General features: G+C 40.0%; 1 long non-coding RNA gene across 2 annotated transcripts; it reads left to right on the top strand.

The window, feature by feature from the left end:
- The first annotated feature begins 10,330 nt into the window (after window positions 1–10,330).
- Window positions 10,331–16,929, top strand: LOC130562596 (uncharacterized). 2 transcript variants are annotated; one of them, XR_008963989.1, is made up of 4 exons: window positions 10,331–12,703; window positions 14,835–15,064; window positions 15,458–15,493; window positions 15,796–16,929. It is a non-coding gene; the product is annotated as an uncharacterized LOC130562596 (long non-coding RNA). The 2 variants fall into 2 exon arrangements; XR_008963988.1 differs by having other exon boundaries at window positions 10,332–15,064.
- The last annotated feature ends 812 nt before the right edge of the window (window positions 16,930–17,741 follow it).

Below are 17,741 nucleotides of genomic sequence, written 5' to 3'. Positions count from 1 at the left end.
GCCTCCCTTAAATTCATATTTGATACAGGAAATCACAGCAGATGTTAAAGTTTCTGTAAACAATGCAACACATTCTCTTAATAAAACCAGCTTACGTTACACTTTGGATATTAAAATCATTTAACAAGGGTCAAACCAAGCTTTTCAGACAAACTCTAAATTAAACAATGAGAAAGTAACACATAAATGCTTTCTTCTGGTCCATAAGCACACTGCTTATCAAAGGGCTTGTAAAATCACAGACTTTTGAGTTGAATAACAGTTTCCTTATATTCACCATTACATACAAAAAAACCATGTTGGTTTTCACTGAAATATTCTGTGACCAGTTCATTGACTATGAAAGCTATACACTCACCTATTATAAGAATCTGTGCAATTTTGGAAAATATAGGAAGCTCATGTTTTAAATCATTGCAAACAAGAAGTCCAACTCTGTACTCAATGCCATAGATTTTAACCCAATTAGTGCCATAGACATTTTCCTGCACAGGGATTTTGAGAGAAGACAACAATTCATCACCATCATGGTCTGCAAAAGAAAATAAAGACAATGGCCCAAACTCTTGTTAATGAGTCCCAGTGACCTGCAATGGACAACTGATGTTTTTCTGGCAAGGGATTTAGTAATGTTCTTGAAGTTCTTTAAACAGTTCTTGAAAATTTTGTGTTTTGTTTCAAACCTCATACTCCAAAAGTGGACTAGAGGACCTAATTTTCTAATGGAAGACTGATAATGTACCAGGAAATGGTGTTTGGGTATTAAATTTCGATCAGAGTACAGCTGGTGGTGCTCTTGTATGAGATGCTTAAGTGATACAGTCATCCCATAGGAAACTTGCAGCAAGAGAAGCAGCAAATTCCAATTTCTATTCCTTTCTGGTACTACATCACCAAAGAGTAATGGGGTATTCTTAACCAGACACAAAGTTTGAATGGAATTCAGACCCAAGCTGTTGCTAGCGTGCTCCAGATTAACATTGGTAGGGCGGTTTTTACGCTCCAAGTAACCATAATCAAAAGAATATATGCGAGAAAGTTGGGCTGTGTAATTAATCGAAAATAATTGTAATCGTCAATTTTGGCTTTCAACAATTAAAAAACAAAATAATCGACGTAAAATGATTATTGTGCCGCATTCCATTTTGCAAGGATCATCTATTTTCTTGTGGTATAACATCCACAGCGCACCCCCTTCCTTTACAGTTGTTCAGCTGTGCTATTTCTTTACATTTATTTTTCAGTCGAATTCACAGTTTAAAAGTCAAGTTTTTTTTATTTTTCCATTTTTTTTTAAACTTAGTGAGTAATCATGTTAAATAATCGGGATCTCAATATTGGCCAAAATAATCGTGATTATGATTTTTGTCGTAATCGAGCTGCCCTACGAGAAAGCAAGTCTTGTTTTGATATAAAATATAAGTACTGAAATAACAGTTTTAGTTATACAATACAATACAATACAACACAAAGTACAAGCAGCCTATTTTATGAATACAACGTTTTGAACCAAGGGGATTTGCGGTCTCAAAATCATCGTAGTAGAGTTGTATCTGTAAGGCATTTGAGAATTGCGAGAACAATGGATGGGTTTTCCTTTTACAGTAGCTTCCATCAACAAAGTCTCATAAAAATATATGGACTGGAAGAGATGTCTGTTTTGATCTGGTCACAAATCTCAGTGTTTCGGGAAGATGAATTTCAAACTTTCCAATATAGGAATGTAAATGAATGTGCATTTACTGGTACTTGACTATATGTTCCAGTTTCCTTGTTGCGTCTATATCATACATAACACCGAGCACAATTTCCTCAGGCTCAACCACACCCCACTTTTCAGGGAAGTATTGAGTGCTTTTCTTTTCCAAATTTAGACGAGAATGAATTTTCAAAATTCTGAAAACTTTGTTCCACTGCTGACCTGCACTCAGCACTAGTGCAGTGTGTTTTAGTCTTAGTCTCCCTGCTGTGTTTTTTTTTGTAGACGTTGTGTCGTGCCTTGTTTTGTTAGTTTGTTTTTGCCCCCCGTGGGAAGTGTTTTGTTTCAGTTTTTATTTTAGTTATAGTTCTGGTTGTCCCCATTGTGGGTTTTGTTTTCTCGTTTCGTGTATTAAAGTCTTGTGCTTAACCCCTTCATGTCTGCCTGCGCCTGGGTTCTTCTCTCCACGCACCATCGTGACCGAATACACAAGCCAGTTCAGAACCCAGCGGGCAGCAAGATGGACGGCACGGCGTCGTCCTCACGGTCCGCTCAAGCCCGCTTGCTGCTAGGTTTCCGCCAGGGGAACTACGGGATTCGGGAGTTCGCCGGGGCATTCTCGGCGGTGGCTGAGAGGACTGAGTTCAACGAGGCAGAGTTGAAGACGATCTTCAACTGCTGCCTCACTCAGCGCCTCACCCCGTCTGAGAAGAGGCTGCTGGGTCCCCTAGGGTTGCGGCAATGGTCAGGTTCGTGGCCAACCGGGACGATCCCGGGGGTGGGGTTCCACGTGGGACTTCCACCTCGCGGTCGATCACGCCGGAGGGCCTCGACCTGACTGCCGCTGCCCGGGGGGACTCGGTACCCTCCGGCTTGAGCTCCACGGTCCCCGTTCACTCTGGCGCCGGTAGCGGGCGGGAGAGGGGGGATCCGGGGATGACGTCGGCGGACTCCTCCGCTGCGGAACTCCCTCGGTCCCCACGGATTCGCCAAGGTCGGCTATGGATCCGGTGGTGCGGAGAAGGAGGGAGAGGCGCAGCGGAGGAGCGTCCAGCCGGTGCAGCCGGCGTCCAGCCGGTGCGCCGGCGTCCAGCCGGTGCAGCCGGCGTCCAGCCGGTGCAGCCGGCTCCAGTCCGGTGCAGCCGGCTCCAGTCCGGTGCAGCCGGCTCCAGTCCGGTGCAGCCGGCTCCAGTCCGGTGTCAGCCGGCGCAGTCCGGGTCCAGTCGGGTCAGCCGGCGTCCAGTCCGGTGATCCAGCCGGCGTCCAGTCCGGTGTCCAGCCGGCGTCCAGTCCGGTGATCCAGCCGGCGTCCAGTCCGGTGATCCAGCCGGCGTCCAGTCCGGTGGTCCAGCCGATCCAGTCCGTGTCCGCCGGCGTCCAGCCGGTGTCCGGCCCGTCCAGCCTGGTCCGCCGGCGTCCAGCCGGCGTCCAAGCTGTCCAGCCGGCCTTCCAGCCGGCGTCAAGCCCTGCAGCCGGCCTTCCAGCCGGCGTCAAGCCCTGTCCAGCCGGCCTTCCAGCCGGTCCCCAGTCCGGCTAGCCAAGCCGGCCCCTGGGAGAACTCCCAGGGCAAAGACTGTCCCCCCCAGGACTCCCCCTAAGTCCCCCAGGACTCCGCGCCCTCGAGCGCAGCCGGGGACTGGGACTTCTCCCCACCCCCATGGACTGCCCCCTATGGGCCCTTGTTTGATCCCACCCCCCCTCCCATGTTTGTTATTTTTGATGTCCCACCCTAGTCCTGTTGTTATTGTGTCTTGTCTGCCCTTGATTTTGTTTTCTTTGTTTTGCGGTGTCCTGTCTGTCTCCCAGTCTGTCTTGTCTCGTCCGTCTACCCCTTGGTGAGCACCTGGAGGTGCTCATTAAAGGGGTGTCTTCTGTCATGGCTCTGCTTCCTTAGTCATGTTTTTCTTGGTCCTGTAGCAGAGCCATGGCAAAGCCTTAGGTTATATGTGAGAAAGCCATGAGATGTTTGTTTTTGGACATCTCATGTGTTTTCTCAGGTCTTGTCATTGGCCCCGCCCCTCTCGTTTCCTGTATTGTCTCCCTCTTGTGTCTTATGTTCCACACCTGCCCTTGCTCATTATCCCTCGTTTGTGTTCCCTATATATACCCTCTTGTTTCTTTGTCTTGTGCTCGTGTATTGCGTGTATTACATTTGTTGTGAGTGTTCTGTGGTTGTGAGCGTTGGATGTATCCTGTTCCTGGTTCTATTCTCGTGTTGTTGCCCGTGTGCCTGTTCAATTGCCTTGTCCGTGTAATGTGAGTGTTGTGTTTTAGTCTTAGTCTCCCTGCTGTGTTTTTTTTGTAGACGTTGTGTGGTGCCTTGTTTTGTTAGTTTGTTTTTGCCCCCCCCGTGGGAAGTGTTTTGTTTCAGTTTTTATTTTAGTTATAGTTCTGGTTGTCCCCATTGTGGGTTTTGTTTTCTCGTTTCGTGTATTAAAGTCTTGTGCTTAACCACTTCACATCTGCCTGCGCCTGGGTTCTTCTCTCCACGCAATTACGTGACATATTATTAATGTAATATCGCTCGAATAGGAGTGTGAAATGGCTCTTTATTAGCACTGCTTTGATTAGGCCAGTGGCACAAGTCAATCACAGCTGCTGATATAGAGACACATCACACGAGTGTGATATTGCATTTTTACAACAGTTCGACAGCACAAGTGTGTAGATAAATCAGAAACAACATCGGAGTGTCTTTACACTCTTTCAAAACGCTCCGGTTTTTAAAGGAACTGGGGTACTACTTTCTTCCGTTTTATAAATGATCAGATAAAACTAAAAGACTCCTCTGAGATATGAAGGATGCAATACGACTAGTCAAGATTAACATGAAATTGGCAGAAACGGTGTTGTCTGCTTTAACAGAGTACATAGCCACACAAAGACTAGGGCCTCATATTACCTTATGATACACCAAAAGCCTTTTCACTGCATCCGATGCACTGATTTTTTAAGCTTTTTTCCTTCCAGGTGATGGTGGGAGGAGATGGAGCAGCAATTGCAGTGTTCCCATGTCACTGTCCCAGTCTATAATGTAAAGATGAATATCAAGGTTTAACAATAGTTCACCCAAAAATAAAATTGATGCAACAATTTATTTAACCTCATGCAACCCTTGGTCTTTCTCAATAGAACTCTAGTAATAAGTAAAACCCGGGCTGTTCCTGGCTTTGAAATGCCATTGAATAGTGCCGCCATTACAGATAAAGTTTTCATTAACATTACATAGAGAGGAACACCCAGGATTTAATTTATTATTCCCATTGTGTTAGCCTGAAGAAAAAAAGACATGTACACCTTTTGTGAAGGCATCAATTTTGCTTGGAAGGCTACCCCCATCTACAATACAAAACTACTGCCAAGCTGACCATTTGTAAACATCTTACCAGAACACTGCTCACTGTCTCTGACAGAAGAAGTGAGCACACAGTAGAAGTTGAAGTAAGGCCCATGGCTTCTTCGATGATTCTTGGCTTGAAAGCTGTATCCCACCTTTCAAGCAACTTTGATGATGTCTTCGTATTGAAGATCAGTGAGAAGTCTTGATTCACCTTTAACAAAAACAAGAATATAAATAAGAATATTTTGCCCACTACTCCGAATAAGCTACCTCCTAAAGTACCAGTCCTTTGGTGTTAAGAAACCGAGGAAAGGTCTTCAGAATATCTGCGGTCTTGTCTGGATCGTGAAGCCTGTGTCTGTATTTAAATGTCTCCCTCATTTTGAGCAAGATCTGTACTTCATCTGCGGAATGTGTGAAAAAGGCATTTCTACCATATGAGCAACCAAAATGTTGACTAGGAGTCGTCTCATTTCGCTTGAGTGTTTTTTTGGAACTGTATTCAGCAAGGACGGCATCGCCTCCACTGTTCTTCTTAAGGGCACAAAGGACCACCTTCCAAAACAAAAAATGTATGCATACAGCATTTATACGCTTCCATGTATATGCACAAAATATAATATAAATACTATTCAAACTTTTACTCATTTACACGTTACCTTTTTTGCTTCAGCTGCCGAGTCATCTGATGGCTTAAATTTTTTGGAAGGACATTCTGGGGTTTGATCATCAAGTTCAGTTGATGAATGACTATGACTTTGTGACAATGTGTCAGTGCAAGAGCTGCTTGTTGCATCTGATGATAAAAATTCTGTAACACACAAACCTATTACAACAGATCTTAAAATAGTTTGAGAAGACAAAAAGGTAATCATACTGTACCTTCATTTTGTCCTCTGTGAGCAACATATCAGGTCTCGCCTTGAGTACATCTTGTAAAATGTCCTTGTCAATTTCAGTATCAGTGTCATCAAAAATGCACAGATCAGGGGCCTCATGTATCAACGCTGCGTATGCACAAAAACGTTGCGTACGCCAGCTTTCACGCTCACGGTCGGATGTACTAACAGTGAAATTAACGTGAGAATGTGCGTTCCTCCACGCCAACTTGTCTGGCTTGAGTTTTTTTTGTGCGTATGCACGCACATTTACAGCTTTGTCCGTACGCAATGTTTTAGTATGGAATCAACGCAAGTCTTTGTACATGAGGCCCATCCATGGTACTTCCATCCTGCAGTTTGATAAATTTTCTTGAACCCCGATATCTCACTTTAATGAACAGCATGTTCCAAACCTGCAAAGTCATTAGAGAAAGTTAGTCATAATAAACACAATTTACTACAAATACAATATTAAATGTTATTAAGAAACATTCATTTTATTACATGTAAGTTATTTAACAAAACACCAACACACAAAATTCAGGACAGGTTTCAGTACAGTAGTGAGTGTTCTTTTAATGTACATATTACGTATATCCTTTTTAAAATGTAAACATTTGTCTGAAGCATATGGAATTTGATTATACCATGTCTATCACTACAACATCTAAACAAATTGCCTCAGTGTTCATTATTTTTGACAAGTTAAAACTTGAACGATTGCATGATTTTACACTAATCTCAAATGTGGTCACAACGCGAGACAGAGTACAAAGAGGAAAAAAGAGCCAAGAAATACAATAGATTAAGTGGTTACACACACACACACAACTTCGATTTTAGCATACACCATTTTATATCGCTAACACGTGCTTGACACACAAACTACTATATGAAACCGCTATCGTGAAGGAAATAAGCCGTTTCTCAAACTTGACACAAATCAAGTTGACACAAACACCCAGACCAGCATTTCAGTTCTCGCGTAATTTCAGGGGTGAGGCCTGTTAAGAGTTGTAATAAGTGTGCTCCCAATATGTGCATGTCATTTGAGTAAATGAAACGTGATGTACCTTATATGGTTATATGCAAATAAAAGAAGGAAAAAGATTCTTTTCTTCTTCCGGTTCAAGTGAAACTGATGTGTGTGAGCGTTTTTGTTACCTCCGTATAATATTAAGTTATTGCCGGTTACCATACGCAAAAATGTCTGCGCTAACAAGGCCTCACGTGGATCTGTGAACATATGAAGAAGGTATAAATATTGAATAGAAATGTAATCTTAGGACTACTTAATATAGTTTCAACAATACGCCTAGCCATAGCGGAAGTTTATGGGTCAAATTTAAACCACTGGCGCCTTTGATTTAATTGGTTCGCACTGCGCTGTTGTAATTGGTCGGTGCAGCGCTGCTGAGGATCAGTTCGCGCCGCCCTGGCCGTTCGGCAGCGCAAACAACTCGTCCTCCCTGCGCGGTCGAGTCGGTCGTGCGGTTCGGCCCAATTAACCTCTCCACTGGCATGTCAGTGCTGCGCGAGCTCTACGACACCGCTCCGTTTCGTTCCACATTTGGTGTGTTTGGCTACCCATACAAATGCCTTTCCAACCTGATGAGTGATGGAAAAAGGAGAACACAATCGGCAAAAGGGGGTTTCGAACCCCTGTCGATCTGGTCCAAAAGCTGGTATGCAATGTGACATCTTTAACCATACGCAACTGCAGCTAATGAGAATCATGTGAAAGTCGTGAGGTTTTAGATATTTACTGTGTCAATGTTGCAGTCACCTGTACTTTGTGTGAACAGACTTAGTCATATTTTATTTTATAGTCTACAGAGAAGCAGGAAAAAAGTCATGTCAAATGTATGTTTATTTGCGCTTTTTATAAATTGCATTGTATCAAAGCAGCTGTACAACACAAAAAGAGGAAAAAACTAAGAAATCAAATACAGACACATACGTATCTACATACTATGTACGCACATATATAGGTATTATAAATGACCTTTACAGTGATTACTGAGTACAACTCTCATGGTATTATTACAAGTCTTGCAAAAGATGAGCTAGAGAAAAGCCTCAGGCTAAGCTTGTATAAGCTCGCCAAACTAAACAATCAATCTCAAGAACGAGCAAATAGAAAATAAATAGGATCATTAAACTCAAAGCAAGTGTGCAGTGTGTGTAACAGGTTAAAAAAGGTGCTTTCACTTGCTTTTGGTTATTATATACATATGGCCCTTTAAGTATAATAGACCTGCACTCTCTGTTCATTGGCTGGCGGCATGTTGGAAACTCTTTCCGGTTTAGTCATTAATATTCGCGCCAGTCAAGAGAGTGGTTGTGGTGGGTGAGTGCTCTCGAAAAATGTATTTCTTTTGTTGCTCTTTTTATATTTTGATGTCTTTTTCTTCTTTCTTGTTGCCAAATGAAATTGTAATGGTTAATGTGCACCCGTCATTGCAGGACGTTGTGTAAAAATGCTGTGAAACTGATCACCTCATTTGAATGTTTTAACAGGTACATGTTCTACTATTTTGTTTACTATATTTTACAAACTGTGTTATATACTCACTCTTGAAAAAGTTAAGATTAATATTCGCGCCAGTCAAGAGAGTGGTTGTGGTGGGACGTCGTGTAAAAATGCTGTGAAACCGATCACCTCATTTGAATGTTTTAACAGAATTAAATGATTCCCCCAAGGCGCGAAATGGTGTTGGTTGTCGCAAGTATTTCACACAATGCAGATACGAGCCGTTACATGTGCTTAAAAATCCTTCGCACAGTATGTTGCTTCCACCTAGCTTCTTTGTTACAAACTAATGCCGCCTTTGGGACAGACTTCACCTACCAGTAACTTCACCAGATAAAAGCTTCATTATTTCGACTTTCGGATCATTTCCTTGATTTGCGCTACAACAAATATGCCTTTTCAATCTGGTGAGGGATGGGAAAAGGAGAAAAACACATTTAGAAAAAGGCAGATTCGATCCTCAGTTAAACTGTATAGATGTGCGATGTCTTTACATCTTAACCGTTCAGGTAGGAGCATACCTAGTGTCTCTGTTAAAACAATCAATCATAAGAACTAGCGATAAATGATAAATACGATTATTAAATATCTATATCTTATAGCTTTGTTGAGGACTTTCACTGGCCGTCAAGCACAAATAGATAAGTGGATCTTTCGCATTTTACATGCATTGTGAGAGTCAGATATGGAAGGCAAGCCCCCTAGGCCTACAGTAATGGTTTAACCCTTTTGCTCAGCAGCCAATAGGAACTCATCACACTTACACGTTCAAACTGGGCAAGTGGCCGGATGGCTCAAAAACACGCGAAATTGACGTCTGACGTCACGCGTCGAGAACACGTTGTTTGCGCGTCAAATACGCGTCGATTTTTCACGCGTAAACTACACGTACTCTACGCGCAAACAACACGTTCTCGACGCGTTGTTGATGTGTTAAAATTCGCGCGTTTTTGACCCTCCTGGCTTTCCATAAAAAAAGAGCGCGTCGCCCCCGATTTCCGCGCGGCTGCCGCGCGTCTACATTTAAAATAACGAGTATGCGCGCGGAAAAGACGCGAAATGTGAATCCGGCCTAACATTGTAAAAAAGTCAGAATGCATGACACACCGTTGCACCACCCCTTTAAATACTCTTTGTCTCCACGAGTTGATTAAAACATACATTTGTCTAGTGCTAAAAGGCAAATAGATCAAGGAGAAAAACAACTTTTTAGGGTTTTTGAGGATACTGCAGGTAAGTCAGTCAAACAGGTGACCCACACTCAAAACACTGAAATAATAACTAAAAAAATACAGCTAATTAACACAATAAAAACATCATGACATAATAAAAAAAACGATTTTTGAATTTTTAAAAAACGGAGTTATCTCATTTTGGAACCAAACTCTTCATATATTTGACATACCTTCTATACATTTCTGACCACTTTTAAGCAAATTTTTAACTTATTTCATTGTAGTGGGGATAATGCAGGGCCGGATTATCCAATGGGCATTATGGGCACCGGCCCAGGGGCCCATGCGCGCTTGGGGTCCAAGAAGGGGGGAGAAAATGTAACATAACCATGTTTTCGCTATATTAATTCTGCAGAGTGCCTGTCTGGCCCGCACACACGCAAGTGCGCACACAAAACAGTGTTTCTAACGTACGCAAGTCTGTCTCTTGATATAGTAACTTTTACAAGCTCTTTAGCAGCTTTTGTTCAGGAGAAGCACAAAGCGAAATATCCAGCGACCATAAAGCTTTCATTCAGTGGGAAAATGTCACCAGTGCTGTCCCGCGAGCGCAATGTCTCCTTTTTCCCGCGCAGTGATCTCAGTGAGCGTCAGGAAGAAGCAGCACATTCCACAGGTGACTCCTGAATGAAATGAGTACAAAACAGCGTTTCCAACAACCTGTCACTGTTATCGACTGTTTGAATGTATAAATATGAACACATTTCGTCTGTAAATATGCATATGGTTACCTAGACAGAGGCTGTATGAAAGAATATAGCCAAAATCGCCGCTTTTTATGGTGATTTGTTAAATGTCGCGCTAAGTCACTAAACTGAAAATATGTAAATGAAAACGGCTTTATTGTTGTAAATATAATCCATAGGCTAGAATACCCTCACGGCTGTCTTTAAAATCTCAAAAGGTAAGAGTTTTTTACATGTATTTGGTGGTGTTTCTTCGCCAATAATGAATTTTGATATAACGTTGATCAGGTCTAACTGCCTTACTTTACCGATTTTTAGCCTTCGTTATTAGAAAATCCAGAGTGCTTTGCAAAATGTTTACTTACACAGACTCGTGTAAGTATACCTATAATATTCGTTAATGCCGTTTAACACACACGCTTACACAAGAACGTGAGTCACAAATAACGTTTAACCAAAGGACAAATTACTCTTATAGTATAATCAATGACAAAGTCTGCCCTTTTATTCTTAGACAAATTAAAATGTTTATAAGAAAATATTACTTAAGAATATTCTTAAGAACGTCCTATAATTTATCTTAATAAAGTTCTTATATTTTCTCTTAAGAACAGTTTTGTGAATCCGGCGTGTTTGTGTGTGAATTATGGAAGAACCTGATAGAACTGAATTAATAGGTAGAGCTGAGGCAGTGTGTGCTTGCAAATGCCAGTGAGTTACATTATGCAGGGAAATGTCTTGATATTGTTGCTACTGGTCCAGAAAAGCATTGTTGTGTTGTAAATCTTGTATGATGGAGGATGTGTACAGGTGTTGATATTGTCCTTCAGGTTGTGATCATAGTTTGTAACTTGGCAATGTAATCCTGTATAAGATAGAGGTGTTGTCTACACGTAGTACCCTGTAGGCTATTTCAAAACTTTATTGTGCGTACGTGCGTATGGGGGGGTCTACAAGACACTTGTGCCCAGGGGCCCCTGAATTCTTAATCCGGGCCTGGGATAATGACATCTGCCTAAAGTATGTATTTAACTTTATTTTTTATATTTTCAATGTACAATGTCTAGTCATCATTAATTGACGACGCTTTGAAGAGACGCTAAAGAGATCGAGGAAATGCCATTTCACTTCTTTTAAATATATTTATTTAAATAAATAAATAATGTCAGTAGGTGTTACAAATCCAAAATCTGTTATTAAAAATTGTATAAAATTAACTTACCCATGAGATGTGGAACCCAATAAACTAAAATTAATTTTGCATTGCAGATCTGCAGTGAGACTACAGTATATGTCATAGCAAAAGAAGATTTGTGAATTATAATTTTATTACTTTAAGTTATATGTGGTTCCACACCCAACAGTTCTTCATCAAAATCCTTCATTTTAATTAAACCCTATAATAAAACACACCTGCCCATAATTTTCAAGCAATCCCGAAGACCTTGACTGGCTGGTTCTCTCAGTACAAATGTTCTTCCTAGAATTTCCTCACCCATTGCCAAACCTGCTTTCTAAGAACTCCCACTCCTTTTTTGGTTTCTGTTTAATTTGGCCATTATTAATTGTCAAGGTCATATCAGGGGTTTAAAATTTGTATTTACTTTTTTTTGGAGTAGAATTGTAATTGTAACAAATGTGAGTGGGTTTATATCAAGTAAAGAGTTTACAATTGAACTAGCAACACTTTTTATTTGAACCAAATAAAACTCATAAAAGCTACACTTAATTCATGGAATCATTTAGTATGGGTATCTCAGAGTTTGTTGAACCTCCTTTCTGGAATACACCCCTGGTAGCTCACAGCAGGTCATTACCAAATAATGCAGAAACAAAGAGTCTGCTAAAATAGATAGTGTTAAACGTTAAAAAAAAACTTTAAAAAATTAAAACAAAAATTCTCTAATAAATAATTTATATATCTCTCTAAATATTCGGTCTAAAATGATTTTGATGTAATTTGAAGAGTATTTTTATTTTAAGGGTGTGGTGTTCGGAAGGCTATCAGTTTTGCAATCTGTAACTTAATGCAGCTTATAATAACTCCATTCTCTAGCTATGCACCTTCCCACCTTCATAATACCAAAATAACAGGGTTTGTTCAAACCATTTTGGTCATAATTAATTATAATTGGCCTGTCCGGGTGTGGTTACTTTAAAATGTATAGGCTAGTTATTAATGTCGTCATGTTTTGCATTTTATAAACGGATTTTAACAGAGTTGTCCTGCATAATTCCCTGCACTTGCTGTTTTGGAGTTATAACGGACAGTCCATTGGTATCTTGTTAAAATGCTTCGAAATAGGGTTTGCATCGCTGTGCGTTCCTGGTAAGTTATCTACATTACATCAGCAACTGTTTTTAATGTTTTTGAGTATGTCAATATGAAACATTTTAACATTTTAGGCTGTACCCCAAAAATGTAATAATTTAAGTAAGTCTTTACGAATCCTAGTTTTCAGTAGTGTATTCATATCTCCGTAAATAAACAGGCATTTAGTGTTATGTTTGGCATAGAAGTATTTATTTCAGTAAAAGGTGTGATCATTTAGGTACAGAAAATGCGTGCTACGTAACCCAACCCGTTATCAGCGTTAACTGCACTGAACTGCAGTAAGCACTGTTTATTCATCTTTTTGATTCATTACTTTGTAACAGTTTTATAAAGTAACATGATATTAAATTATTCCCGCTGCGGTATTATGGTACCTCAGATGGTTTTATTGTTTGTTCCTTTACATTTTCCTCACAGAAAGCAGACACGTAAATGCATTAAAATGTTAATTTAAAATTCTAGTGAGGAATAGACATTAAAGACTACCTCGCAGTCTTTCTAATAGTCTTTCTACTTGTTGAGCAAAACAAGTAGGCTAAACTAAAGCAAAAAATGCCTCGCTCTCTGCCACACCTGGAGGCTCCTGCCACAGACTTCAGTTTAACCATACACAGTAAAAAGAAAAAGTGCCTCAAATATCCTGTTGTGTACTCAAAGAACCTTAGGGCGTTTTCACACCTATGTATCGATTGCTTTGTTCCGAAACCGGGGGTTAAATCGCTACAATATTGAAAATTATTTTAGTTCGGTTTGCATTCACAAGGCAATATTTCCAAACGGACCAAACTTTGTTAATAAAAGTCACGTGCGAGTAAACTCTCCTTCGATTGGTCAGAGTGCATCTGTTTATTTTCCGGTCGGTAACGCGAGTGATGAGCGTCAGCTGCGCGTTTCTCACGGCGGAGTTCGGGAAGCATAAAAGGAGAAGGATGAGAGAGAACCAGGCCTGGATTTTATGTTATGTTTTATTGTGTTTGTGTGGCCGGCAGTCGACTGTGAAGGAGCTGTGAGCACTTTACTTTCGTTTTGTTGTTTATTTTATTAAAATTTTGGTTTAACGTTCGCCGGTTTCCGCCTCCTTCCTTCCTTAGAACATTGTTACAGGGAGCCATAGCAAAACAATCCCTTTTGCGTCACGCAACTTTACATAATTACCCATCATACATTGTGATACAGTCTGGTTCGTTGATCCGTTGGGTCGGATGGCATTCACTCGTCTACCGAACCGCTCCAGAGTTCGTCGAGACCACCTTGTTCATGCGGTCTCGGAGCGATTGTTTTGGGGCGGATCCTAGCGCGATTGCCGTGTTCACATATGCCTAAACGAATCGAACCAAGAGAGAAAACGCACCAGGTTCCGAAACAAACCCTTATGTTTGAAAACGCCCTTAAACTGTATTTTAAGTGCTCCAAAGCTCTTTTTCTCAAAAAAAAGGGTTATGGTGGAACCATCTATAGTCTTTGTGGTTCTTCCAGGAACCTAGAAGATTCTTGAATAACCCCACATTCAGTTGTGAAGTTCTGGTGTCACCTTTTCACTACACTGGGACCTCAAAGTGCTTTGCGGGTTATTGAAGGAACTCAAATTCTAAAAAATGGTTCTTGTAAGATCTGTAAACTTGTAAGTGGTTCCTGGAGAATCTCTCTTGTACAAGACAGTATCTAGAGGAACCCCAAAAAATTCTGCATGAAATAAGGATTTTTAGTGTCTGATCATTTTGATGTTTTATGAGAATAAGAATAGTCCAAAGTTTGGTTTTTGGCCCCTGCTAAGTGAACACACATTTTAAAATCATGCACATGATTAGAAAAGGCTAAATGCTATTTAGAAAAATTTCGGCAATCTTTTTGATTATTTTATATTTCTTACTATTTGTATTATATGATTAATTATATTAATATATTATAAATAAACATTTTTATTCTGTAAGTAGATCCTAAGTCACTGAAATCTTTTGACAATGTAAACGTTGTTGTGCTTTCCATCCAAACAAACTGCAGCTGCTCTGTGTTTATTGTGCAGTCTCGCCCTCCACAGTACTGTGGCGCTGTTGGCCCAATGTCTCAGCGTCAAGGCATGTGCCATGTGGCGCTTTCGTTAGTATGTGTGTTTAACTTTTTCCAGCTCTGCGCAGACCGATCACCTTATGACAAAAAGCATGCGGACTTAGAATAACATCTCTAAAGCATACAGAGCAGTCAGTTCACAAATAGCTCTCACTGTGCTTTGATGTCGCCGATCCGTCTGCGATCAAACATGAGTGGCACGAGTGTTCACCGGTGGTGTTCCGCTCGCGCGACAGGCGGGAATTCAAAATAACGGATCGCAACAACCTCTCGACTGTCCCATTGGATGTAAGTAAAGTCAAAATATATAAATAACTTAAATATACTAACTATATACTATTTATATAAATGTATACTCTGACACGTCTAATTGTATGGCCGCTTTTGGCTGTTTAAACCATTTATTTACACAGTGTAGGCAGCGCATGTTTTAGCCGAGATGCTAACGAATATAAGTTAAGATGAAGCTTGTGGGGCTAACGTTAAATGCGTAACGTTAGTGTTAAATGACAAACAATGACTTTTAGCCACTTTTAGCTATTATGTTCACTTTTAGTGAATGTATAGCTCTTGTTTAACTTATTGATGTTTGTGTTGAATGGTTTTCCCACCCATGTTACATAAATTGTCTGTAATTAAATATTTTTATCATTCAGTTCTGTTTTTATCCTTTTAACTCAGAATTTTCAGTATTTTCCAGTTGAGCAGCAAAAAAATGTAAGTATTATATTTATTATGATATATTCATTATTATGTTATTTGTTATATTTGCACATGTAAAAATACTAATTGACAATGGAAAATCTGAATAAAGTGGATTATTACAGTTGTTGCTATAAATAGCCTATTGTACTCCTTAACCATAGACCAAAACAGTGACTTCCAGGCATTGTAATATTTTGCTTATTGTTACATTTGTAAACCAATTGCAATTTGTGATGTGCTAAATGATTAAATTTAATGTTTTATGAGATGTTATCTAAATCCCTCTTTTTGGCCTCTATATGTCTTATTCGCAGGGGCAACCAAGGCCAACAGACCCAGCCCACCCTGATGCTCGTCCTTGCACTGCCTGGGACACCTAAGGCCAACAGGCGCAGCTCCTGTTCTCTTTTTGCCATAAATACATATCTACTTTAGCAATGCAAAATTGTGAAATGTACTATAGAAATAATATTTACTTTCACTACATGGATCCTCACACCACCTGGTAATAGCAGGAAACCCATTTGGAGAGAACAGCATTGTTTTCTCTAGCTCGCAAGGATTTGCTATTTGGCAAATTACAACTTTACCATGGGTGTAAGCCTTGCTATGAGAGACTACTTTTTTGCTGGACTTTTTTACAATTGTACATTTGTACAAAGTGCCTGAAATATTTCTGTATGTACAGTATATTTAAAATTAAGGCAAATTATTTGGTTAGTTTTGTTAAGATAAAGACTTCATTTATAACAATATCACCAGCACAATATTAATTATACATGTGATTTCATGAATTTAGAATGGTAATGTTCAATATTGACCATTCTGTAAATATTTATTCAATGTAAATTGTTGTTGTTTATCAATAAACTGTTGTATTTGATTTAGTATTTCTGCTTATTAAAATATTGTGAATAGCAAATATAAACTGTGAAATGGTGCCTTGAAGCACCCAAGATGGTTCCAGACCATTTTAATAAAAGGGATCCCCAAGAAGCCTTGAGGGTTCCTCAGAGAACTGCCCTTCATTAAGCGGTGCCTTGAGTTTCCCCTGAGGGTTCCGCCGGCGTGGCAATGTGAAGAACCCCAAATGGTTCCTCAAAGTACCTTTACGTTTTTACAGTGTAGGAACCATCTGGGATAGGAAGACCAATTAATCTACAGTTGAGATCATGTGATGGCTCGTGAGTGACGGGGTTTTGGCACTATAATGGACCAGATTTTGTATATTGAAGCGATCACAATGCCAAAGTGGCCCAAATATGGAGAGTAACTCAAATCTGACAACGTGGATTACACATGTGGTGACAGACGGGCTCGAAGACTTTGTAAATATAACTATAACTGAATTCACAGCAGTTGAAAAAGTAGACTTGCTGAGGGATTTAAAGATTTCACGGACTACAAACTGTTTGTTTCCCATTGAAAACTGTTTAAACTTTATTAAAACAATTTACACCATTGTATTGCGTTGGTTACACTTTGTTACTTTTTGCTTTAAAAAAAGAAAAGAAAAATTGGTATGGAAAAAGGTATCGTTTAGGAACCGGTATCGAAGTCAAGGTATCAGAATCGTATTGAAAAATGTTGAACGATTCCCAGCCCTATTCACAGGAGAAGAGGTGTTAGAAAATATGTCTCCAGGCAGCACACGTCATACAGGTATCCTCATAGGGGCAATTCCGTGAAAATGTCAACCTTACCATGAAAAAATTAAGTTTTTACCAACGGTTTTTACTTTGGTAACAGCACAGATATTAACATTTGGTGGTTCAAATACCCATGTGAGGTCTCTCTTCAAATTTGTAAAGCATTTGTTTTATTTTTAGTGAATGATTTTTCATAGTCAGGAAAGTGCCATTTTCAGGATTGTCACATCCATTACGCTACATATTCCTCATAAATGGACACATGAAAATTAAAATAAAATAACTATTTTATGTTCTATGAAGAGGCATCCCTTCTCCATTAATTGGGTATTATTGCTTTAGGATTGTGCATTTTATTTCACAGAAATCCTACAAAGTTTGTGGTCTCCCAAAAAACGCGTCCTTTTTGTCACATCCTTAACGCATGTTTATTTCCCTTTTTAAAATAGAAAATTTGTTCATAGACGGACATTTTTTATGTTTAGGCTCCATAAACAGATGGTTCAATATATTTGTAACAAATTCATTCTCTGAGCATTTTTATGTCACGTCCATAACGCAAAATGTCACGTCCATAACGTTGGAATCGCCCATCAGTCAAACATACACTG

Source organism: Triplophysa rosa, linkage group LG12 (genome assembly GCF_024868665.1).
Source record: "Triplophysa rosa linkage group LG12, Trosa_1v2, whole genome shotgun sequence".
In the NCBI taxonomy this organism is placed as follows: Eukaryota; Metazoa; Chordata; class Actinopteri; order Cypriniformes; family Nemacheilidae; genus Triplophysa; species Triplophysa rosa.
The sequence above is the reverse complement of the archived record's forward strand: the minus strand, read 5'-3'. Positions and strand labels throughout refer to the sequence as shown.